General features: G+C 43.7%; 1 long non-coding RNA gene across 1 annotated transcript; it reads left to right on the top strand.

Annotated features, from left to right (window-relative positions):
* Positions 1 to 1,396: 1,396 nt before the first annotated feature.
* On the top strand, positions 1,397 to 25,323 carry LOC132653500 (uncharacterized). Its single transcript, XR_009591230.1, has 3 exons — positions 1,397 to 1,596; positions 5,643 to 5,771; positions 24,678 to 25,323. It is a non-coding gene; the product is annotated as an uncharacterized LOC132653500 (long non-coding RNA).
* The last annotated feature ends 1,821 nt before the right edge of the window (positions 25,324 to 27,144 follow it).

The raw sequence follows: 27,144 nt of genomic DNA, 5'->3' as shown, positions 1-27,144 counted from the left end.
GTGTTGGGAGCATTTCTTACCTCCAGTAGAAAATGACTTCCCACCTTTTTCACAGGACATTGTCAAGGACTAGAAAATTAGATGTTGTGTGCTCAACTTGTGTGTGTGTGTTTGTGTGTGTGAGAGAGAGAGGTGAGTCACTAAAGAAATGGTTCAGCTAAATAAAGGATCTCATTATGTGAGCTATTTTTATTCTTCAAATGTCTGCTCCCCCCACCCCCCTTGAGGTTCCTACTGAAATCTGACAATCAGGGTTGAACTTCACTGTCAGCTTCCATTAGGCAAATCAAGCAGGAAAAAGAGAGCGCAGCTTGGCCTTGGAGGGGAGCTGATTCAGCAATGCTAATACACTGAGGCTAGAGGCGGCCAGCCACCAAAGGGTTTAATTAGTCCAGGAGGTGCTGTTTCCTCCCCCCAGAAGCCAGTCCCCTCCCCTTCACCCAGGAGCCTCAGCTGGGCCCCCTGCCTCTTGTCTTATCTTCTGTCTTCTGACTCTTAGCAATGCAGGTGAATGAAAAAGACAGCACAACAGAGGATACCAACCCTGTCAAGGGCATTTCCTAAAGATGGAATGATTCAAATCCACTGACCATTTCCCTCCCTCCAGTATTTGCTCACACATTATGAGCAAGGCTTGACCATTCCTGGTAGAATCTGACTGTGTTGAAATTCAAAACCACGATGATTTTTCCCTCTCAGGGGATAGTACCCCCCACACACACACACCTTGCCTCCATCATTAGGCAGCCATCCTTTCTTTTAAGAGATGAAATCAGAGCTGGAGAGATAGCTCAACCTATAAAGTTCCTGACAGGCAAATATGAGTATCAGGGTTCAATTCCCCCAGAACCCATATGAAACACCTGGGTGTGCCAATTCATGTTTATAATTCCAACGCTGGAGAGGTGAAGGAGATTAGATCCAAAGGCTCTGTGGGCAGTCACTCTAGTTCAGTGGTTCTCAACTTTCCTAATTCACACACACACAAGCTTGAACACATATGTGTTAATAATTGAACAACAATTCTGGTTGTATTATAGGACAGATTCAGAGACAGGGTCTCTTCCATCAATGACTATAGGTTCCAGAAGATGGAAAATATCAAGAGGAGAGGGATGGGACCTCCAGCAATGGTGATCTAGAAAAAACTAATTGAGTTGAACGGACCGCAGGCAACTAAAGTATAACACAGAAGATAATAAGTGCAATAAGGTTAAGAGCTCTGGGAGCTTGGGGAGTTGGGGGGAGGATGACCCACTTCTAAAAACAGAACCTTTTGGGAAGTATCCTTGAAAATAGGTTTTAAAGGTTGCGTAGGTTATAATCAGATAGAGAAGAAGTCTCTGATCTCCCAAACTTCCCCTGACTTCCATCTGCTGTTATCTCCATGGAGTACATCACAGTCCATCTCAGAGGTCACTGAAGATTTCCAACCGCAGCCGCCCTCACTGGGCTCGACCCCACCTCCTCCCCACAGCCACTCCTGCTTCTTTATCTGTTCTAGTGTCTGGGAATGGCCACTGTGCCCTTTCCCTCCTCCCCCATTCCAGACAATGGATGGTTACACTGGGGCTGGCTGCCACAAAAGATGCTCAGGTAATATGACTTCTACTTGCTTTTTGTAGTCCTCCTTGTCAATCATTCACACTGGGTTAGTGTGATCTCCAGACCCCACACAGCACTCCCTGGGTGACGGGGTGGTCCTTTGGGGAGCTATTGTGCTTATTTCTTTCACTGGGTGGCTCTTCTCAAACAGCTTCTTTTTTTGAGGGGTTGGCTGTGGATATATATAGCATGTGTCCACGAGTGTGTGTGCAGATGGATACATCCCAGAGGAGGATGACAGATTATCTTTCTGAGGAGAAATGAGCTAATTCAAGACAAGTTAAAGTATATTCGTGTAGGTTTACTGAAGCAGCTCTCTGTGGATTCACTGGTCCCAAAGATCTGGGGCCAGAGAAGTCGCCCTGCAGGGGTCGACAGAAAAGTGCATTGCAGAAAGGGAGAGAGAAGGAGATGGAGAGAGAGTGAGGGGGAGAAAAAGGGGGGAAGGAAAGGGTGGAGAAGAAGAGGAGAGGGAGAGAAAGAGAGAAGAAATTAAGAAAGAGGGGTGGAAGGAGCCTCTGGAAAAGGGAGAGCCCTACCCTGGGCTGGAGAGTTCAGGTAGAGGTCAGGTTGCACCAACCAAGCCCTGAAGCAGGTAGGGACCAAGATCCACTATGGTTCAAAAGTTACCTCAGCTACTGTCCTGAGTCTGAAGCCCAAAAGAGGACACCAGATGTCCTGCTCTATCTCTGTCCACCTCATTCTCTTGAGACAGTGTCTCTCTCTCACTGAAATCTGAAACTAGCTAGGCCAGCAGCCTACAAGACCCTGCAATTTTGCTGTCTCTTCACCACCCTAACTCCCAGGGCACAGGGTTGTAGGTATACATGTGAGCACATCCATCATTTTGTGTGGGTGCTGGGGATCGAACTCAGGTCTTTGCACTTGTACAGTAGACACTCTTACGCACTGAGCCATGTGACTGGCCCTCACGTGGTTTCTTTCCTCAGTATCTCACAGTCGTTCATTTTAAGCATCTGGACTGACCACCCTAGGAAGAAATTCCAAGATGAACAATAAGATAGACAACCTGAAGATGGCTCTTCCTGGCTCATAACCAACCTTCATTTCAAGTCTAGGTGTCATATCTAGTATCTTTGTGTGGCTGTTTGCATGACAAATGTCCCCCATAGGCTCACATATTTGAACACTGATCCCCAAAAAGGTGTTTGAGAAAGTTATGAAGCCTTTAGGAGGTGAAGCCTTGCTGGAGAAAATACTTCACTGGAGATAGGGTTTAAAAGTTTATAGTCTCACTCCACTTCCTGTGTGTGCTCCTGTATGCTCTGTCTGTCTTTTTCTCTCTCTCTGCCTCCACCCCCCTCTTTCCTCTTCCTGTGTGTAAATGAACCTGATCAGCTAGATTCCTGCTTCTGCTGCTGTATTCTCCCTAATCGTGGCCATTGCTTCTGTCACTGTATTTCATCACTAATGCTGGGGAGGGGCTATGTGCAGGCATCTGTAGATCGGTACACGCATATACGTGTGCTGATGTGTGTGTATGTGAAGAAGGCCAGAAGACAACCTTGTGGATAATTCTTCAGTCACCCATTTGTTGTTGTTGTTGATAGGGCCTCCCGCTGTGCCTGGCACTTGCCCCAGGTTGCTAGCTAGTGAGCCTCAGAGATCTATGTGACTCTTCCTCTCCAGCACTGGAATGGCAAGCACATGCCACTATGTCTGTCTTCTTTACATAGGCTCCAAGAATCAAATTCAGGTCTTCCTATTTATACAGTAAGCACTACAGTGACTGAGCCATTTCCCCAGTTCACGTCGAATATCGCTCTGACATGATCCTTCTAGGAAGAAGTTGAGGAGGTACTCTACATTCAGTTTGATAATCATAGTTCTAAGGACCCTTTACACTCTACCCAAAAAGATTAAGGAAAATAGCACTTCTCACAGATGGCTGATACATCAGACCCTATAGTGAGAAAAGTAACCAACACTAAATTTATCTGCTTATCTATCCATCCATCTATCCATCTACATATATGTATGTATACATACATGCAACACACACAGAGACAGAGACAGAGAAAGAGAGAGAGAAAAATGTGTATATCTGAACCTGCGTGACACTGAGCAATTGAGCAGCTAGCTGGAACAAGGCTGTCTCGGGGAATAGGCTCAGCTCTCAGCTTACCAGCCGTGAGGGGAGGGAAAGAACAAAGCTGCAATTGAAGCCCTGTCTGTATTCTGAGGATAATCACAGAACTTACAGCTCTAATCAGACAAGCCAGGCACTGTTGGGTCTTTCATCTCAAATAAAAGTCTTTGACACAAGGAGAGTGTTATCGTGTGTAGCTCCTTGGAAGTAAATTCCGGCATTTGTGGGTAAATAGAATGGATCACAATGAGCGTCCCTTGGAGAAGGATGCCCCCGAAGTGCAGACAATACCGATTAGATGGTAGAACTGGGTCACTTGTCTGTGCCAGCTGCCTCAGCAGCCTGAGCAAGTGAAGAGTGGGCATTTCCATTTACTTTCCCTGCACGAATCCAGATTTTGGCTGGCCCTGGGCATACATGCAGATGGAGAAAGAGCAGTGGAATGAGCCTCAACGCAGCAGTGTGCTCACAAGAGCTGGGGACGTTTTTATACCCTGCCATCCCATCATCCACTCTGGCTACACAAAATGAGTATGAATTATGGGAACCTGCTGAGCCTTTGATTTCCCTCAGCTGCCGCCCCAGCAGCCGGGTTTCTGGAATTAACTGTGTGTTTCATCAGCTAGCAGAGGGAATAAGAGTTAAATGTTAGCCTGTCACTCTGCTGTCAGCCTTCTATTCATGTTGGCTTCCCTTCTGACCCCAATTCCAGGGTTGCTCAAAGAGCATTCATGCACCCCGTTCTAGAGACTGGCAGGAACCCCAAAGTTGAATTAATTAGAGAAGCCACCTCTTTGATGACACAGGGTTTAGGTAGATGAGAGCAGTTAGGGAATATTTGCCCTGCCTGTGTGTATTAGTCAGCTTTCATCACTGTGGCAAAATCCCTGAGGTAAAAGACTTAAAGAAGGAAAGGTTTACACTGATTCAAGATTCCACTGCCATGGGCTTGTGATAAGACTGAAAAAACAACAACAAACAAATATGGACACTGGAGGAAGCTACTCACCTTATGAATATATATAGAGACAGAGACAGAGAGACAGAGAGGGAAACACACAGAGAGAAACACAATGACATTGACTGAGGACAAGATCTACCTTCCAAAGACATGCCCTGAAAGACCTACTTTCTCTGAAAAGGTCATCAGGTCTCCCATCCTTGTAGCTCATTCAGCTATGACTTCACCAATAACCAAAGTTAATGTTCTCAAAATCCAATCATTTTTCAATAATGTCATCATCTAAGGAGAAAGACTTTGAACCATGAGACTTTGAGGAAGACATTTGTGGAAGTCATTGCCTTTTTCCCCTTCTCACTTCCTCTTTCTTACTACCCTCCCCCAATTCTTTCTATTTTGATAATGAAAAGTGGTGGAGGCTAGAGAAATGGCTCAATGGGTAAACTGCTTGGTGCACAAACATGAGGAACTGAGTTCAAACTCACCAGAATCCACATAAAAAGGCAGGCATGGTGCCATGTGCTTGAAATCACAGAGTTAGGGAGGCAAAGACAGAAAGGAGTGGTGGGGTTTACTCTAACCAGCAAATCAATGAGCTCCGGACCTCAAGGATCAGTGAGGGATGCTGACCCCAAAATGAGGTGGATATACGATTAACGAAGACACATGACATTAAGGCCTCCATAAACATATATGCACACACATGCACAACACACACATACAAACACACACACCAAAAAGGAAAAGGAAAGGAAAAGAAAGCAAAGACCACTGTGCTAGTCAGCTATTATCACTATGAGAAATCCCCCAAATTATCAATTTATAAAGAAAAGAGGTTTATGTTGGCTTACAGTTTGAAGACATCAGTCCAAGAACAACTGACCTATTACTTTTTGGACATCTGGTGTTTGAAGGCAGAACATCATGATAGGAGTTAACAGAGAAGCATATCTGCTCACTTCACAGTATGATATATAGAAGAAAGAGAAGAAGAAGAAGAAGAAGAAGAAGAAGAAGAAGAAGAAGAAGAAGAAGAAGAAGAAGAAGAAGAAGAAGACAAGACACTGTAATCCCCCAAGTACATAGCAACCACTGGTCTGTATGCAATTGCTGTAATATTGACCTTCTTCTAGAACAATCTATATAGAACAATGGAGTCTTATGGCATACATTCTTTCCAGGTGGGATTTTACTCACTTAGCAACATGCACTTAGGATTCCTAAGTACCTTTTTGTGGATTGAAAGCCTTTTCCTTTTCATGTTTAATCTGTTTTATTTGGAGAGTGTACCCTGCCAAAATTTAATTGACTTACTAATAGAGGGGTACTTGATTCCTTATGCTTTTAGGCAATTATGAATTTAATCCTGTAAGTATCTATATACAGGTCTTTGAATGGATACATTTCAAATTATTTGAATATTAAAATTAGCTTTGAGCAATAGTTAAATGCTTAAATAGCCTGCTAGAATCTTGAATGGCATACGATTTTAAACATAAAGAGAGGATCCCAATGCACCTGTCAGAGTTGTCTAGAGAGACAGAACTATTAGAAGTTTGTGTGTAAGCATATATCCATATGTACATTAAATAAGCTTATGTAGGAAAATCAAGAAATATTCTCCCTCAACCCATTAATCTAAATCTCACTAATATGTTAAGCATTCAGGTTTCTTCCACTTTCTTACATTCAAACATTTTAATATTTCTTGTCAGTCTGCCCTTTGCTTTAATTAACTACCATTCAGTTTAGTCCTTATGTCAAGTAACTAATGGATTAATTAAACACATATTAAGAAAGCAATCCACTCCAGATCCTTTGGCTTAGTATGAGGGAACACTAAATGTTTTCATGAATGGCCCACACTTACTATGCATTTTCACTTTTGAAGGCTACGTTTTGTATTGTTTTTCATTATTCGTTGCATATCTGATTGTCTATGAGTGTGCACATGTGAGTGCAAATATCTGCAGAGGAGGCAGAAGAGGGTATCTAATTCTCTGGAGATGGAGTTACAGATGGTCGTGACTTGCCTGAACTGGGTCCTCTGCAAGAACAGTGCATGGTTTTAACTGATAAACAGTATCACTACTTTTTTTAAATTTTTCCTATACTAGAGAATTAAACCTAGAGCTTTGTGCATTCTAGGCAAGTGTCCAGATTCATACCTGGCTCCTCTTTTCACTTTGTCATTTTACATTCCTGTTTTCATCTTTTATATATACTAGATGGAGAGAGAGAGAGATAGATACATACATATATGTATACATGTATACTATTCATTAAATAGTATTTCAATGAGTAGGAATATTTTTTCTTTTATTTTCGAAAACCAATATAGTAATTTATATCTTATAAATGTGCCCAGTATTGGCTCATTGCCTATTGATTACTGCCATTGTCCTGGGGGTATGAGAGGCTTTCATAAATATCTTTATGTCAAACTCTCGTTATATAACTGCCTCCATTTTAGAGGATGAAAGTTGGAGGCAGAGAAGACGAATTAGTGTATCCAGGAATGCATATGTAGTTTAACAAGGACTTGGAGTCAAAGCGGCATGACAGGCATCAGAAGTTGCCTACTGTCTCTATATTGATTAACTTTTTTCACTGCTGTGACAAAAAATAAGAAAAAAAAAAACAATGTAAGTAAGAAAAGGTTGATTTTGGCTCACCATTTGAAAAGATACAGTCTACTATGGTGTGGAAAGCATGGGCTTCAGGAGCATGAAACAGCTGCTCACGTTGTATCCACAATGGAGAGGCACAGAAATGAGAGACAGAGACAGGAGAGAGAGCAATTAATGCTAATGCTCATCTCCTTTCTCCTTAAACAAATGTCTTATTACATTTATTTTCTGGGTTGGGGGTGGTGTGGGGAAAGCATGCCAAAAAATACATGTGGAGGTCCGAGGAAGCCATATAGCAGGAATTTGTCCTCTCATGCCATCTGAAACCCCTAAATCAGATGCCAGGTTTGGTGGCAGATGTTGCTGAGCCATCTCACCAGCTCTTTCTCTTTTATTCATTCTCAGGTCTCAACCAAGGGAATGTAACACCCACAATTAGGGGTGACTCTTCCTACTTCAATTTACCTAGTCATACACATGTTCAGTGATTTATTTCTGTGGAGAGTCTAGATACTATCAAGTCAGCAATATCATTTTCCCTAGATGCTAGCCAGATAGCACAACCTCCTTCCTTCCTTCCTTACTTCCTTCCTTTCTTTCTTCCTTCCTTCCTTCCTTTTTTCTGTCTCTCCTCTCTCTCTGTCTCTCTCTTTCTCTCTCTCATTATTGTAAAGATTACAAAATCAGTCAACCACAGGCTTAATTACTTGTTATTTGTACTTCTATAGTATCAATCATATCCATGATCAACTGTACACATAAATTCACACAAATGAGCCTGAGCAGTGTATTCCAACACTCCTCTCCCCTCCCCCCTGTGCCATGCCCTGCACCTGTGGCAGGCAGTAAACTCATCATCTCCCAGACATACCCTGGTTGCTCTGCACCCTGTCCTTACAAGGATATTCCTTGATGCATGCTAGCAATGTATCTCCATGGCTTCTCTCGGGTTTGACTTGTTCACGAGTGGCTAGAGACCTGTGTATTTACTTATGGTTTTAAACAAGTTTAATTTACTCAGGCCATACCGACTGCTCCGTGGCTGCTGGGAATGTATGTGATTCTCAGAGGGAATGTGTAAACTAAATCAATCTGAAAATTTTACCTTTAAGTAACAATTTACAGATCTAATAAGCAGGGAGAGTGGCGCTGAATAGAGGTGCTGTAAATCTATTATTGTAAGCATCCCGCATGGACACGATTTTCCTTCACACCTCTGAAATCTTACATTTCCTTCAGACAATCACACACGGATCCCAACAGCTGGCTTGCTGCCTCCCACTCCCCTACAGTCATGTGGCTCTCTCACTGGCACACTCTTTGCATGAGTCAGATGGCTCTGCAGGTAAAGGCACTTGTGACACAACCCAGGAAGCTGAGTTCTATCCTGGGTATCAAGGGAAAAGAAAACAATCAGCTCCACAAAGCTGACCTTTGATTTGCGCATGCACGTGCCATGGCGCGCGCGCGCACGCGCACACACACACACACACACACATAAAAGAAGAGGATGAGGAAGTGGAGAAGAAAGAGGGGAGGAGGAGAAAGAAAGGGAGGAGGGAGAACAAGAGACTGAGCGAGCTGGGAAGACACAGCATGAGGATTCAAATTTAAACACCAGAGCTCATATTAAGAAACCACAAGCGGTGGTACATACCTGTAATCCCAGTGCTGGTGGGGGGCAGGAGGCGGGATTCAAGGGGTGAGAGAGAAGGATCCTTGGGGCTCGCTGGCCAGCCAGACTAGCCAATTCAGGAAACTCCAGGTCTGGTAAGAAATCATGTCTCTGCTAAGGTCACCTCCATAGACTCCCAGGAGCCTCCCCTGTCCCAGACATGCCCACCCACTAATTTTCATCTTCTCTCCTGATCCACCCCCATCCAGCCACCATGCTCTTCCCACAGCTGATTTCCCTCCCCCCACTACCCAATTCCCTCCCTCCATCTACTTCAAATATTTATTTTATTTTCCCTTCTGAGTAAGAAGCATCCTCCCTTGGTCCCTCCTTGGCTTCTTTGGATCTGTGGATTTTAGCATGTTTGTCTTGTACTTTAAGGCTATTATTCATAGGCACATAACATGTGTGTCTTTCTGGGTCTGGTCTATCACTCAGGATATTTTCTAGATGAGACCCCTACACATATGTAGCAGATGTGCGCCTTGGTCATCACGTAGGTCCCCTAACAATGGGATCGGGAGCTGTCTCTGTCCCTGAATGTGGATTCGTTTTCTCCAGCTGGGCTGTCTTGTCTGGCCTCAGTGGGAGAGAATGTGTTTTAGTCCTGCTGGGACTTGAGGTGCTAGGGTAGGTTGGTACCCGTGGTGGGTTGGCCTCCCCTCCTCTGAGAAGAAAGAAATGAGGAAATGGGAGAAGGGGGTGGGAGGGTGGGACTGGGAGGAGAGAAGAGAGGGGGCTGGGAACAGTGATTAAATAAATAAATGAGGAAAAAAAGGAAATCACATCTCAAAGTCTAAGGTGGATAGCAATTGAGAAAGATACTTAAGGTTGATCTCTGGCCTATACACAAACACACATGCATGTGCACACACATGCATACCTATACACACCACACACACAGGTGTACATGCATAAACATGAACATTAAAAAAGAAAGACAAGTCGTGGATGAAGCAATTATGAAGGCAGATAATAGGAACATGGTATCTTAGGGGCAGGGTCATGTATGGATGTAGATAGCCAAGTTTGGGTGTGGCAGGAATGTCTAATCTGAGAGACTGTTTAGGGGCATGGGTGGGATTATTAAGGCCTTATAGTAACTGGTGGGGCCACCCCTGGGCTGGTGGTCCTGAGTTCTCTAAGAAGGCAGGCTGAGCAAGCCAAGGGAAACAAGCCAGTAAGTAACACCCCTCCATGGCCTCTACATTAGTGTCCGCCTCCAGGTTTCAGCCCTGCTTGATTTCTTGTCCTGACAAACAGCAATATAGAAGTGTAAGCCAAATAAACTGTTTCCTCCCCAACTTGTTTTTGGTCATGGTGTTTCATCACAGCAACAGAAACCCCAACTAAGACAAATTGATACCAGGAGTGGGGCATTGCTGACCATGGGGCAGACCTGACCATGTGTTTTGGGGAGGATTGTGGAAGGACTCTGAAACTTTGGGCTAGAAAAGCCATTTAGTGTCAAGAGCTCTGTGGAATGTTCTGTGGGAGCTTGAAAGATAGGAATATTGAGAGCAGTGCAGAGGATGGAGGCCTGGCTTGTGAATTTTCATAGGGAAGTTTAAAGGTTCTACCAGGTTGTCTGCTATTTTGGTTTAAGATTCTGTGGTTCTGAGTATCTGGGACCGAAGAATTTGTTGTGGTCAACAAGATACTAGAACTACTAAAGCATTTTTGTTATTGGGACAATTGATGCTGGTTAAGTGGAGCTAAGAGATTAGCCATGATTAAGAAGAGAACAGCATGCAGTGGGAATGTTTCTGGGAAGAGTGTCCTGAGAGCACAGAGCAGCTGTGTTCCAAAGGCAGCCATGGCTGTGCCTCGAATTGGCAGACCGACTTGGTAATGTGTAGGAGTTTCCCAGGTGGTACTGGTTTTGAAAGCATGAAGGTGTCATAGAGAGCAGCTGAGGATTGTCACTGTGAGAGGCCAGGAGAGGCCACTGGGGATGGTCAGCCTCAGTGCCAGTTGAAGGCCTAGAACTGAAGGGCTAATGCGTAGAAGTTGAGGCTTGGCATGACAGCCTGCTGGCAAAAATGCAGCTCAGTTGTAGCAAGGGACACCAGTTTTGAAGAGGCCAGTACCAAGAGAGAGCCACCAAGAACAGTACCAGTAGTGAAGCAGAGCTAGCCAGCATGTAAAAGATAGGCAGTGTGTGCTCCAGAGGGCAGAGCTGGAGAAGTGACCCAAACCTTTTGGAGGAGGCCAGAAGATGGGGTGTGGATCCCAGACACTGGACACTGAGTTATTTAGTTTTCCTTGATTCAGATTGTGACTGTGTCTTGGTTCTTTCCCCTAAAAATAAATAAATAAATAAATAAATAAATAAATAAATGTATTTAATTTAATTTTGATTTTTACAGGCTTCCTCAGCAAAAGTTCTTTAAAAGATTTTGGATTTTTTGAGAGATTGAATATTTTAGAAAGGTTGAATTTTTTTCTTTTTTTAATTTTTTATTAATTACACTTTATTGACTTTGTATCCTCTCTGTAGCTCCCTCCCTTCTCCCCTCCTAACTCTTCCCTTCCTCCCCCTTCTCCACGCATGCCCTTCCCCAAGTCCACTGATAAGGGAGGTCTTCTTTTCCTTACTTCTAATCCTAGTCTATTAGGTCTCATCAGGAGTGGCTGCATTGTCTTCCTCTGTGGCCTGGTAAGACTGCTCCCCCCTCAGGAGGAGGTGATCAAAGAGCAGGCCAATCAGTTCATGTCAGAGACAGTCCCTGTTCCCATTACTGTGGAACCCACTTGGACACTGAACTGCCATGAACTACGTCTGCGCAGGGGTTCTAGGTTATCTCCATGCATGGTCCTTGGTTAGAGTATCAGTCTCAGGAAAGACCCTGTGCCCAGATTTTTTTGGTTCTGTTGCTCTCCTTGTGGAGCTCCTGTCCTCTCCAGATCTTACTACTTCTCGCTTCTTTCTTAATATTCCTCGCACTTTGAGAGATTGAAATTTTAATATGTTTGAACTTGTAAAGACTATGGGACTTTTAACTTATTTATGTTTTTAATGTGAGATCTTGAGGATGAATAAGGAAGAAAGGGTTGTGGTTTAATAGTGATGTATTTGTATGTCAAATTGACAAAGGTTCAGTTGTACTGGCTGGTTTTGTGTGTCAACATAACACAAGCTAGAGTCACAGAGAGGAAGGAACCTCCATTGAGAAAATGCCTCCATGAGATCCAACTGTAAGGCATTTTCTCAATTAGTGATCAGTGGGGGAGCGCCCAACCCATGGTGAGTGGTGCCATTCCTGGGTTAGTAGTCCTGGGTTCTATAGGAAGGCAGGCTGAGTAAGCCAGGGGAAGCAAGCCAGTAATCAGCATCCCTTCATGGCCTCTGCATCAGTGCTCTGCTAGAGAGTTCCTGTCCTGATTTCCTTTGATGATGAGCAGTGATATGAAAGTATAAGCTGATAAACGTTTTCCTCCCCAACTTGCTTTTCGGTCACAGTACTTCCTCACAGCAATAGAAATTCAAACTAAATCAGTTTATTATTATCATCATCTTCATCATCGTCATCATCATTATAGTCAACTTGACACAAGGTAGAGTTATCATGGAAGAGGAATCTCAATTGAGAAAATGCCTCCATCAGATTACCTACAGGCAATCTGTAGAGCATTTTCTTTATTAATGATTGTCGAGCCTACCGTGGGCAGTGCCACCCCTGGGAAGATGGTCCTGTGTTTTATAAGCAAGCAGGCTGTGCAAGCCATGGGAAGCAAGCCAGTGAGTTGTGTTGCTCCGTGGTCTGTTTCAGTTCCTTCAATAACAGTTTCATCTGAAATTAAAACCTTCCATCTTAGAGAGAAACTGCTTAAGACATAGGAGAACAATACTGGAGTGGAAGTTTCTGGTTTTTTGATGACGCTGTTGGGTCATATGATGTTTTGCTAGAAGCTGTCTTGTAAGAGGGCATATGGTGTTTTGCCGGAGGCTGGATTGTAAGAGGGCATTTGACATTTTGCTTGGAGCTCTCTTGTGCAAGGGGCTTGACTTTATCCAGCTGATAACATCTGTGGGTGGGCTCCGAGGAAAGGAGATATGTAGAAACCCACAGAGAGTGAGACATCACTTTTTGGATCGACATGGCTCTTCTCATCTCTGTGCTTTGACGCTTGACTTTGCAGAGAGAATCGTTCCAGAAAACTCCTCAGGGCAATCCAACTGAGTCTTTCAGCTTTTGCTGATTTGTCCCAATCTTTGGAAATGTGCTGATTATTGAATTATTGTTGCTGTTTGGTGTTGGCCTTTGGACTGGACTGCTGGTATTAGGACAAACAAGAGCAGAACCATCCCAAAGAATTGCTTCTAAAACTGTCTACAACCCCCTTTACCTAATAACCTTCTTTTTTCCCTACCTCTGGAGCCCTAAATAAAGTAGGTTTGGTGAAAATTCTAAACCTACACAACACTATGTTTATAAAGTGATGAATCAACTGAATCTTTTAAGGGGCGTGTGAAACACTCCACCCTTCATGGAAGCTCATTATTAAGACAGGAACCATACAACTCAAATTACCTTTATAAAGTCCTTAAAACTGACTGGATCCATCAGTCCTTTCCTTCTCAAGAGTACATAAGTAGTAAGACTATGAAGAAGAGTCACTCTTGGGGTCACACCAGACCAGCCACCTGGAAGAAGCAGAGGCCAACCACACTATTTAGAATAAACAAAGTCCAGGCCAACTTTTTGGAACAGGCTCAGGCCAACTGAGCTCCTGGAAAAGGATGCTGTTTGACCTGTGGATTTGCCTGCAGGCTGGGTAGGCAGGATTCCAGGTTTTCAGATTGTGAACTGTCACCAATGCTTGGGTGGGCTTGGGTGATACAACTGGGTGTGAGTCGTTTCTGCTCCTGTAATTACCCATATTCCTGTAAGTGACCCCAATATGCACTTCAGTCTCTTCATTTTCATAACAGGAGTGAGTAGATATTTGCTCATGTCTCTCCAGGAATAGTGTCACACAACAAATGAACTGTGACGTGTAACCCAAATAAACCCTTTCCTATCTGCGTTCCTTTTGGTCACAGTCCTTATCACGGCAATAGAAAGCAAACCAGGACAATACCCGAGGCTGATACTTCATAAAGAAAAGAGGTCAATAGCCAACAGCCCTAGACATTCAAGACTATATCCACTTGGCAAACTCAAGACTGTTGCATAGATTGTAACATCACCAAAGATAATGTAACCATTGGAAAGTATAAAAATAGAATGGCTCCACAGTAGCGCACCTGCCTAAGAATCCCCAGTGAGGTGCTGGAGGTATGCTCAGCGGTAGAGCACCTGCCTAGAATCCCCCAGTGAGGGGCTGGGGACATGGTTTTGCAGTAGAGCACCTGTCTAGAATCCCCCATTAATGTGCTGGGGACATGGCTCTGCCTGTCTAGAATTCCCCAGTAAGGGGCTGGAGACATGGCTCTGCAGTAGAGCAGCTGCCTAAAATCCTCCAGTGGTAAAACATTTACTTAGAATCTTCCACTGAGGTTCTGAGACCATGGTTGAGAAGTAGACATTTACCTAACATATGAAAAGTTCTAGCTTCCATCCCAGCATCAATAAAAATGAGGAAAAAAAAAGAACTCAGTATATTTGAAGGGTCATAATGTTGGGAATGAATGCTTCTCCCCCCCCCCATTTTTTTTACCTTTATTTCTGCTTCCTCTCCTTAATCTTGGGGCAACTACATGTATTTGTAGCATGATGAACAGAAGCTAAACGTTGGCTGATGGCTGCAGGCTCCTGAACAGATGTTGAAATTCAATTCCCTAAAGGGCCACACAGGCAATGAAAAAGAATGAAGCCTGCCACCTGCCACTCTAAGAAAATATTCGCTTTTAGACATGAATGCGTTCTGTCCTGCTCTCCTGAATAACCCAGACTTTCTCCACTCCATCCAAGAATAAACTCTTAATTCTACCAAAATAAGGCAAGCTCTAGAAACACGATGACATTTCTTCAGCACTGGGTGTGTACTGGACTACAAGAATCCCAGCAGGCAGGAAGCAGAAGCTAGAGGGTCAGAGTTCTAGGGTCATCCTTAGCTACACAGAAAATCCAAGGCCAGCCTGGACTACATGAGACCCTGTCTGAAATAAAGAAGTGGTTGAAAAAAAAAGGAAAAGTTATTAAGAAGAGTGTGGCAATCACAAGAGGATCAGTGGGTCCTGCTCAAGGGGACAGAGGTATCGAGAGTCAGCTAATTATACTTGTCTCACCTTTAAAGCACATGGTGGTATTTTGTTCAAAAAGCCCTACAAGCTTTTAGCTTGAATGTCTGTAATAATGTTCATCTCCTTTTTTCCTTAATTTAATTTTTTAACATTGTAATTGAGGTATGAGGGATTTAGATAATATTTTAAACTAAAGCATTAAAGCTGTACTGTTTCAGATCTAATCATTAGACCTACCCCATCTAGGAAGAGGCCCATTTCAGTATGAACCTCTTTCTGGGGTTTACTTCTGAACTCACATCAGCCTTCTCTGCCGTATGACTGAAGTAGAGACAGTAAACTTCCTCACCTAGAAGAAAGAGACTTTTGTCATGATGATAATTGAGATGCCTGAGAGGCAGGCTCAAAAATTAGCAGCAAGGGTCCTCATCAAACCTGCACTAAGAGAAGTGGGGCTGGGATAAAGATTTGATGAATGTCTCAGCACAACCTATAGAGAATTCTCAACACAGGATGAAGCCTGTGAGATGTGCCAAGTCAGAGCAAGACAATCCCATAGTTCACACCTTCTCATGCATCATCCGTGGCTTGTATCTTATATATTCTGTGGTACGGTGGCTCTCTGATGTCCCTCAATTGACTAGTTTGTAGTTTATGTTTTTCTTTTGAGACAGTCTTACTACAGAGGCCAGACTGGCTTCAAATTCAGGCATGTGCTACCATGCTCAGCAAGTAGTTTGGCTCTTGGGTATCCCTCATGTTCCCCATAAATCAAAGACTTGTTCCTTGTTGTGTTGCTATTGGGAAATTGTAGGGCTTCTAGAAAGTAGGGCATAATAAAAAGGTTCTTGGATCGTGTCCTTGAAGGATGTTACACAACTCAAGTCCTTTACTGCTTTTCTCCATGAGGTGAGCAGATCACTGCACCAAAAGGTCCCTGTCTTAGACATCAGCAACCCCTGCACCAACAGCCTAAAAAGAATGGCTGGAACTCTGAGCCAAAGAAAACCTTTTATCTTTTATATTAGCTATCTCAGTTATTTTGTGATAGGCATAGAAAGCTGACACAGACTGTCTGTTGGCATTGCTCCCAGCAACTGGGATAATAAGTCATTTGTTCCTGGCTTACAAACAATATTCACTATATATCAAGAGCTCAAGGAGAGACTTGAAAAACAGGAGGTCCTTTCTCCTCTGGAGTCCAGAGAGACAGTTTTGATTCCTGTTCTTTTTAGTGTGACAGAAATAGAATAAATATCCTTTCCTGAGTGGTGGTTTAATTGTGCACTGAGACTACTTGAAAACTTGGTCCAGTCCCTTTGCGGAAGAAGAGCGTTCCCCAACAAGAATCTGGATTAGCCCTAAACTCACCCACCCATTTTACAAATGAGGATACGGACTCAAAGAAGTATGTGAGATGGACTGTGTACTAGCACACAGATGATTTGGGGTAGGCTGTGGTGTGCTTGATTCCTCCAAGCTGAAACCATCTCAGCTGAAGGGAGGAGGGGGGCTTATGAGACTCAAGAAGCTAATGAATAGGGATCAGGGTGCTGAAAGAGTTACAAGATTTACAGCCCCAAGTCCAAGCTTATAAAAGTAGTGAACAGTTGCTGGGGGGCGAGGTACTGTCTACAGTGGAGCTGCCTACATGGGGCGGGACTCTTTTCTGAGTCCTTATCCATGATGTGCGGAGCAGTTTCTTCAGTGGTACAACTGCTTTTGGGTCAGCCATGCTTCTGTAAGAAACCCCTCCCCATACTCCCATAAGTAACTCCAGAACATGCGTTGCTTCTCAGCTAGATTTGGGTGGATTCATTTATTTAATCTGTCCTCATAGCTCTGTTTGGGCAGAATAGACTTTTTTTTTCTTTTTTTTCACATCTTCCCAGGGAAAGTATAACTATAGTTTGGGAAACAGAACCATAGTTATCACTCAAGCCCAAGTTCTTTCTCTTTCCAACATCAGACCCCTGTGACTATCTCCACTCCACCATTTGATCCTTGCCATGGTGACACTTCCATTTTCAATACAAACAGCCACCATGACTCATACAGGTAATGATGAGTCAAATCTTGTCTATCCCATAATGAGCATGAACCAATTAAAGGTTTATGTTAAGATAATTTATGGGCTGTGTCACATGGCAAAAATGAGAAATTGGATTTGCACATAGCACTATCGATTGCTGTACTGTGTCACCGTTACAAAAGCCATTCAGCACAGCATACAAGAAACTCTGAGACAGAGATAGACAGCAGCACACAGAACATCTCTATTTGTGAGCCAACTAAAATGTATCACCAATCCCAGCTGCCTCTCCCTTCCCTTTCTCCCTGCCCCCCCCACAGCAACGTTGACATATCTAAATATGAAGAAGAAAAATGTCTCCGGCAGGCTGTTATTTTGCTGCCTGAATTGTGTCAGGAAAGTGTAAATATAATCACATTTTATCCGCCAATCTGAAATGGATTTCAGAAGAAGGGATCACAGTGTTAGGAGAAATTTTTGCCGTTGTAGCATGCCTTGATTGAAAATAACTCCCTTGTTACCATCTGTAATGTCTGCAAGGGAGGAAAAAAAGCAGTGCCGTTCATGACAAAATTACCAGGCAATTCAATCAGAATTCTGTGCCTCGCTCTTTGGGTCAGAAGAAAGATAGATGAGTCTGAGATCTGCCTCAGGAACACATGGATGGTCCTAGAAAATCTTCATGTAAACAAATGTATCTTCCATGGTTACAGTGACCTAAAACACTCAGATTACAAGGCTGAAATAATGGAATGGGAAAGATACAGATAACTCTACTGTCTCTCAGCCAGCTTGGGTATAATGATTTGAATATGAAATACCACTTATGGGCTCCTGCCTTTGACCACCTGGTCTCCAGCTGGAGCTGTTATTCTGAGAGGTTTGGGGACCTGGGTGATTGAATATAAGGTTAGAGGTTCACTCTGCCTCTTGAGCCATTGAAATAAGAATGAGCCTCACCACAAACTCCTGCCTCCATAGCTCAAGCTTCTCCAACTACCATTTGCTCTCTACCATGATGGATTGTACACTCTAGAATTGTGACTCAGGGTCCTGGAGAAATGAGTCAATGGTCAAGACCATTATAGAAAACCATACCTTGTCAAAATGTAGAAATCAACTGATCATGGAGTGCATGGCTCCAATGGATACATGTACAAGACATCTGCATTTGATGCTCCAGGAAGTGAAGCCTGAGTGGGAGACAGGTGGGCAGATTGGAAGAGCTAGAGGACCAAGAAGTCTGCTTTAAGATTGCATCTCTGAGAAAAGACAGAGAAACCACACCCATGATACCTCAACAATATGGCTGCCCAAAGAAGACCTAAACAAGATGGCAACAATAGATATGCTAATGGGAAGGAGGGATCTGACAGGGCCCAATCCCTAGACCAAAAAAGCTATAGGCAACAAATGATTGCTGGGAGAGGGACAATTAGCCTTCTGCATGGATGAGGAAGTGGTAATCCTATACTCCCTAAATGGTCATGCATACCAAGTGGGTAGCCCTGTTTTGTGTGGTTATACACACACAAACAACACTAAATGGACTCAGCAGGTTGTACTGATATATTTATGAATATATGTAAATACATACATATTCAAAGAAAAAAGGGCCATAAACTTGAAGGAGTTTGGGGGAACATGGGAGAGACAGGAGAGAATGAGTGCTAAGTTACATTGCACTTGCATCTCCAACATTACTTTTGCCTTACTAAGTTTAACTTAGGCAAACTCATGGGCAATTGCCAATCATACCTTCCTTACGACATTGATAAGTCAAGATAAATGAATGATTCTATCCTCATGGATACTTGATATTTACTCAGATGAGCATCCTTATTGTATGTGTGTGTGTCTCTCTAGGTGTGCCATATATGTGTTGGTATATATGTGGATACATTATGTGCATCTGTGTAGGTGTGATGTGTATACACATGTCTACATATACATATCTACACACGTAGATATGTATCTCTGTGTGTATGCATGTGTTTTTGTGTGTGCTTGTGTGTGTGTGTTTATGAATCAGCTTTACATCACTAAACAAAAACCTTCGACTATCAATTTAAAAAGGGAAAAGTGTCATGATTTCAGAGGTCTTGATCAATGTCTAGTTGATTTGACTTGTGATAGCACAGCATGCCATATGGGGGCACTAAGTTATAAAGGAGGCTGCTCATGACCTGATGGAATAAAAAGGAGAGGAGGAGAGACGATGATAGAGAGAAAAGGTGGTAGAGTCCCACCACCAGCTTCATGGGCACCCACATAAAAATCTGACTTCTCACTGTGTCCCAGTTCTTAAATAAGGTTCCATCACCTACTGTCTTAGTCACGGTTTCTATTGCTGTGATGAAACATCGTGACCAAAAGCAGATTGGGGAGGAAAAGCTTTCTTTCACTCACAATTCATAAAACAGTTCATCATCAAAGGAAGTCTGGACTGGAACTCAAGCAGGGTAGGAACCAGAGGCAGGAGCTGAAGTAGCCGCCTTGGAGAGATGCTGCTTACTGGCTTGCTCCTTGTCGTCTGCTCAGCCTGCTTAAAAAAAAAAAAAAAAAAGAATCCAGCCTAGGGGTAGCCCCACCCATAATGGGCTGGACCATCCCCCTTTAATCACTAATTAAGAAAATGCCCTACAAGCTTGCCTACAGCCATATATTATGGAGGCATTTTTCCAGTTGAGGTACCTCCTCTCCAATGACCCTAGCTTGTATTAAGTTGACATAAAACTAGCCAGCACTCCTACCAGCAGGACTATCACCTGACAACAACCCATAAACACAGAGGGTTTGGGGGAGGTCATTTCAGATCCAAATTAAAGCACCAGTGTGATATTCTTCCATTCATTCAATTTGTCAACATGACTAATGGAAACTAAGGTACAAAGTAAAACAATTTCTATAAAAGCATCAGGTTCTGTGTTTGATGTGTCCCTCCCCCCGCCAAAAAAAAAAAAAATGTTCATGGGTTCTTGCCAGACCATGGTACTATTGGTAGGTGTGCTGGCTAGTTTTGTGTCAACTTGATACAATCTAGGGTTACCTGTAGCCGTGTTAAAAAAAAATTAACAAGCCTGGTAGAGCATAGGTGTTTTGTGGCTGATATAGGGGGATCTCTGTGGCTCATTAGCCAGCCAACCTAGTCTACTTGGTTTGAAAGCCAGTGAGAGACCCTGTCTCAAAACACAAGCTCCTGAGGAATAACATTTTACATTCCCCAACTTACACACACACAGAGTGAGAGAGAGAGAGAGAGAGACAGAGAGAGAGAGATTTAACACTGGTCACAAACATACCAATGGTACTGCACTCCATCTCTGCTTCTGTAGCTCCTAAGCATATAAACTGACACCATAGAACGAGTCCCCTATGAGATGATGACATACACGAGGGGCCAGCTCCTAGAAATCAAACAGTCTGTTCCAATCTGCTGTCATAGCACATGTACTGTTGTTGGTATTAAGAGCAAGGGAAGTTACAAAGATCACTTCAGGCACCTGCCAGTCATGTGACTTGACATTTTAAGCGGGCCTCCTATTCCTTTGCTCTTTTCGAAGTGAAATATCCACATGACACTTGAGAAGGGTGAAAAAGGAAACCTTGTCAAGACAGAAATGTAGTCCTAATACTCCTCCATGGGCACTCAGAGAGGGAACGCCAGCAGCCCTCGCTCCACAGCTCCACTCTCGGATAAAATTGCTTATCTAAAATTAGAACTAGGCCAGGCTTTGAGGTTTGCCCTTCGTTCGAGGTCTAATGCATGAAAGACCTTGTATTGGGCAAATTTTTTTCAGGCCAGCTTGGAAGGGGGTTATTTAACCCAATTTGATCGCCAATGAATGCATCTGGGACTGATTGTCTGCTGCCGGGAGACCACACTGCCCGCCCTGCGGTTCCCAGGCACTTTGAGAAAGATTCTTTTTGATGTCAGTGGGAGTCCTATTTCCAAAAAAACCACAACAGGAGAAGCTGCACAGAGAAATGGAGAGCCAGGGCCTCTGTCTCGGAGAATCTTCCTCCTGGTTCATTCGCCAGTAATACCCGCCATGCGGTGAGGAAGCAATCAATCACATTGCTCCAAGTGTGCTGGGTGAGGACAGGTTGGTGTGTGGAGCACTCATTTATGTTGAAAAAAAGATTACGACCAGGATATCCAGTTCGTGTATTTTAGGACATTAAACATCCCTTCCAGCATGGAACAATTAGGAAAGACAACATTTGAGGTCATGTTGACTTTCCAAGCATTTCGGCTATCACCCTAGTATAAACATACAAGTTCCTGAATGCCAGAGCTGTTAGTGTCTGTTAGTAAAGCAAAGCAAATTTGAATTTCAAATCTCACTTTCAACCTGAGACATACTGTAGTCATCTCTCACAACATACTCCGTGCTTTATGTGTGGCATTACTCCCTAAGACCCTGGGTAGGACTTAAATTAACCAGTTATCACGCTTCAGAACATCTTACCGAGCACGATCCAGTGTCTTCAGGGTCCTTGAGCCTGCAACAAGGTCTTTAACTGAGCTAAAGCTTCACAGTTAATTGGCTGGGGAGACAGACAGCTCAGTAAGTAAAGTGCTTGCTGCCCAAGCATCTGTGACTGAGCGTGGATCCCCCAAATCCACATAAAGCTGAGTGTGGTAGCACATATATGTGATCCCTGTACTTTGACAGAGAGATAGGAGGTGGAGACAAGTGACTTCCCGGAAGCTCAAGTGCCAGCCAGTAAACACTATGCAGCAGAGAACAAGAAACCCTGTCTCAAATTAGGTGGAAGATGAAGAACCGTTCTGAGGCCGTTCTCTATGGCACACCCATGTCAGTACATACACGCATGCACACACACGCACAGAGTATGACACACACACAATATCACTCTATTACATAAGACATATACACACACACATACTCATGCACAAATATAGAAAGAACTCTCTTATTTGTCATTCATGTGGATGGGCAATCAGGCCTTGCTGCTTCTGTGCTGGTGGTCAGCAGGCAGGCAAAGGCTCTCCACTCACACAGCTGTTACTTGACCAGCAAACAACTGCTGGGCCATAACCCCCACCTCCCACAAGGCTGCCATTAGCTGGCCTTTAAATGGAAGTAACAGGACTATGGAGAGCAACATGAGAGGAAACTGCAAAAGGAGGCTCTTGAGGTATAACACTGGAATGTGAGGAATGTGAGCTGTCAAACAGGATAGATCAGAGCCCAACTGGGGGAGCTAAACTCAGCCCCAACTATATCAGACTGCACTGTACTGTACTGTGCTGTCCTGTACTGTACTATACTCTAATATGCTCACATTGTGGGCAGTTTTACAATGTGGGATACAAAGTAGGCTGGGGTTAATGTGTTCGCTCTTGTGGGGATTGGGATTTCCATATGTAACCCAGACTAGCCTCACTGTCACTATGGAGCCCAGGTTGACCTTAGATTTGTAATCCTTCTGCTGCTGCTTCCTAAAAGCTTGGACAACAGTCATGCGCAGCCACATCCATTGTGAAATTAATGTTTTAGTACTGTGTGTATTTGCTTGAGACCAGCCCAACCTTAGGAATCTATTCCTGTATGCTCATGAGTGTAGATGCCTTCTTGGGTCCCAACAGCATGTGAAAGATGTATGCAGGCCTCTGCTAGAGCAAATTCTGTCATGGAGACAGAAGGTGATCTTGAAGTCCTACCCCTAGCCAATGGAATATTGGCAATCAATAACTGCTAGGAGATAGGCAGTCAATTTTTTATTATTTTTATTTTTATTAATTACAGTTTATTCACTTTGTATCCCCGAGTACCTCCTTCCCTCCTCCCCTTCCAATCCCCACCTGTGCCTCTCCCCAAGTCCACTGATAAAGGAGGTCCTCCTTCCCTTCCCTCTGATCCTAGTCTATCAGGTCTCATCAGGACTGGTTGCATTATCTTCCTCTGTGGCTTGGTAAGGATGCTCTCCCCCCTCAGGGGAAGGTGATCAAAGAGCAGGCCAATCAGTTCCTGTCAGAGACAGTCCCTGTCCCCATTACTATGGAACCCACTTGGACACTGAACTGCCATGGGCTACCTCTGTGCAGGGGTTCCAGGCAATCTCCATGAGTGGTCCTTGGCTGGAGTATCAGTCTCAGAAAAGACCCCTGTGCCCAGACTTTTGGATCTGTTGCTCTCCTTGTGAAGATCCTCTCACTATTTCCCACTTCTTTCATAAGATTCCCTGCACTCTGCCCAAAGTTTGGCTATGAGTCTCAGCATCTGCCTCAATACCCTGCAGGGCAGAGCCTTTCAGAGGCCCTCTATGGTAGTCAATTTTCTTTAAGAGTATATCCCGATTAAGTTGTCCAGGATCCAAAGAAAGGTCCCCCATCCAAGAATATATGGACAACATGAAAGGGACTTGACTTGAAATGTGTTAAAAGAAAATAGGCCACAATGTTGGGTGAGTAGGAAAGGGGGCTAGATCTGGGAAGACTGAACATGACCAAAATACCTTGTACAAAATTCACAAAGAACTAATAAAAAATTAAAAAATAATAATCTATTTTCGGTACTTACACATACAGAGAAAAGAGTTTGCACAACTGAAACTTCTTGAATTCTAACAGGTGAGGAGCTTTAATATACACAGCTTTTGGTAGCAATTTCCAGGATCTTTTGGCTATTCACATTTTGGCTGATGAGCTTTCTTACCTTCAAAGCAGATGTGACTTGTCCAACTTTTCTCAAGTGGCATCATTCCAACACTGATTCTTTTGCCTTTATTTTCCCCCGTTAAAAATTTTAAATAGTATTTTAAAATTGTGTGTGTGTGTGTGTGTGTGGTGTGTGTGTGTGTGTGTGTGTGTGTGTGTGATGTGTGAGCAGGTGCTCACAGATGCTAGAAGAGGCCATTAGATCCCCTGCAGCTGGACTTGCAGGACACTGTGGAGCCACCCAGTATTGGTTGTGGGAACTGGATGTGCTCTTTACTGCTGAGACACCTCTTCAGCCCAAAGACTTTTTCCCCAACCATTGGGTCTATCCAGATAGTGCAGACTGTAACATATTAGATGCTGACTTAAAACATAAAAAGTCATATGATGCGCTGAATAAGTTATAGAAGCCCATGGTAGGGAAAGCTAGGAGGCAGAAGCTGATGCACCATTGTTGTAGCCTTGGAGGGAGTGCTCCCTATCCAAAGACTCAGCAGGCTACTTAAAGTGATATAACAACTACGTAGCTAGTGTGGCATGGCTTTTATACATAAATTTTTATATGAGGGCACCCCTAGCCCTTTTGCAAGCCCACAGACACATTGTGATGGCCTCAAAACACAGTTACATTAGTCTTATCTGCTGCTGTCTTCTTGAAGATGACAGAAACTCATTTGTTTGGTCTTGTTGAAACTGGAAATACTCCTACATGCAGGGATGAAGGTATACAAATAAAAAGCTTTGTTTTATTTAAAGGGGCCCATTTTGTCCTGTTTTTACTTACAGATTCCCCAAATATAAAACAGAACAGAAGAGAACGGAAAACAGAACAACAGAACAGAACAGAACAGAACAGAACAGAACAGAACAGAACAGAACAGAACAGAACAGAACAGAACAGAACAGAAGAATAGATGGAGTGGAGTGGAGTGAAGTGGAATGGAATGGAACGGAATGGAAGAATATAAAACTCTAAGAAGCCCATTTGAAGAATTCAACAGCACTAAATAGCTCATTCCATGGACTGATGTGGGAATCCATCCTATAAAGGCACAAAGAATAGTTTATGTTTATTCCAAAAAAGGAAAGCAGATTGTCACCTTGACCACTCCTCTTCCTCCACTCCGCTTCTGTGGCTAGTGCTATGCAGCTTAAGCATAATCCCAACTCTTCCCTCCATTCTACCATAACGTGCATGATGTGACCCTACTGCCCCACTGATGACAAGCTCCCTCCATAAACTTCTCTGGCCAGTGACAGTTTATCACAATTCTGCAAATAAAGGCTCTGCATATTCAGATGTGATCAAATGTTTGCTATTGTATTCCCACTGCTGCGGTTAGCACAGGCTGTTGAGAACCAACCTTAACTCAATGAGCTGAAATTTAAGTCAAACAGGAGAAATAAATGCACAACCTGGAACCAAGATCAACCAGGCTGAGCCCCAGGTCAGCTGCCCTTGAGCCAAGTTCAGGAAGGTAAAAGAGAATAGATAATTGATGCTACAAATCATTGTGTTTCAAGGTGTTTGCCCCCCCACCTCTATCTCTCTCTCTCTCTCTGTGTCTCTCTCTATCTCTCTGTCTCTGTCTGTGTCTCTCTCTCTGTGTGTAGGTGTGTGCACATGCACACTCACCCATAAGCACATAGAGAGGCCAGAGGTCAACTACAGGTGTCATTTTGTAAGAGTCATTCACCTTCTTTTTTGAGATCGGGTCTCTACTGAGCTGGGGCTTGTTGACTCAGCTAGGTTGGCTGATGACTGAGCCTCAGGAATCCACTTGTCTTTTCCTCCCAAAAGCTTGGTTTAACAGCATATGCCACCATACTTGACTGTTCTAGCTGTAATCATCAACTTGCCACAGCTTAGAGATACGTGACAAGGGAGTGTCAATTGAGGGATTGACCAAATCAGGCAAGTCTGTGAGGGATTATCTTGATTGCTAATTTGAGGCTAGATGGCCTATCCCACTGTGGGTGACATAATTTCCTAGGTAGGTAGTACTGGACTACACAAATAATCGCTACCTAAACATGAGCTTTCCAATGAGCCAGTAAGCACCATTCCACCACAGTTTCTTATTCAAGTTCCATCTTTAGTTCCTGCTCCAACTTCCCTCAAATAAGGACTGTGACCTGAAAGTATAAATCAAATAAAACCTTTCCCTCCTTAAGTCACTTTAGGTCAGAGTGTTTTATCACAGTTATAGAAATATAAATAGGAAATTTTTTCATGTGTTCTAGGGATGAAATTCAGGTCTTCATGTTTGCAGGTCAAGCACTTACTGAGTAATCTTTCCAACCCTAAAGCATTTTTTACCTCACAGCTACAATGAGCTGAGTGATAGAGAGGGCAAAGAGAAACCCTCTTGATGCCAGTAGTCTTTGTAGTCTGGTAGCAGCTACAAAGACAGGAATACAAGCTATGGCATCATCATAGCCAGAGATGTTTTTCCCCAAGAGCAGCTGAGCATGTAGCCAAGTCAGCTGGGAAGCATCAGCTGAAGGGTAACATTAACCAGAAAACCCCCAGCACTGACTTAGCCAGTGACTCCAGTGAGCTAGAGGTCATGCTTTCTCTGAAGCCAGCAGCTCCCTGCTCCGCATTTGACCCCTGCTGGACCGAGTTATTTCGGGTGTGTTCTTGTGACTCTGGGGCTTAAAATAGCCAGTGCTGAGCCATCTGCTCTGGGAGCGATCTTGCTTCTGAAAGGTGCAGCAGCTGAGGCTGAATTCAAAACAGCTTCTGTTGAGAAAGTGAACAATCTCTCGGCTTTGTTCCATCGTATGAGTGTGCCCAAGGGAGAGAATAAAATAGAGGGCATTTTGGCTGCCAAAAAAGGGATAAGAGCTTAAGAGGAGAACCTAGGAGATGCCGGGCAGATAGAAAATAGCAACTGGGAAAGCTGCCAGGGGGCCCTGGGAAGGAGCCAGCTTACATAAAGTTCAGGGAAAGAGGCTGTTCACTGGAGGTGGTGACGGAGAAGGGCACAGGAGATGACTCTGGAATGACAGTTCAGCAAGGTACTGCAAGAAGAGGAAGAGAGCCAAGGGTGCAGGGGCAGTGATCCTTGCAGGGCAGCAAGGCCACCAAGGTTGTCACTGTGGGACTGTCTCTGCCTCTGCAAAGCTTTCAGCCTGAGAATTTACTCTTCCTGTAGGATGAATAAAGCTCATCTCAAGTTCAAAGGGAGATCTGCCAAGCAGGGGTCGGAGGTGGGGAGGAGACTTGGTTAAAGGACTTCCACAGAAG

The sequence above is a fragment of the Meriones unguiculatus genome, chromosome 4, assembly GCF_030254825.1.
Source record: "Meriones unguiculatus strain TT.TT164.6M chromosome 4, Bangor_MerUng_6.1, whole genome shotgun sequence".
In the NCBI taxonomy this organism is placed as follows: domain Eukaryota; kingdom Metazoa; phylum Chordata; class Mammalia; order Rodentia; family Muridae; genus Meriones; species Meriones unguiculatus.
This window is presented reverse-complemented; position numbering and strand designations above follow the sequence as displayed.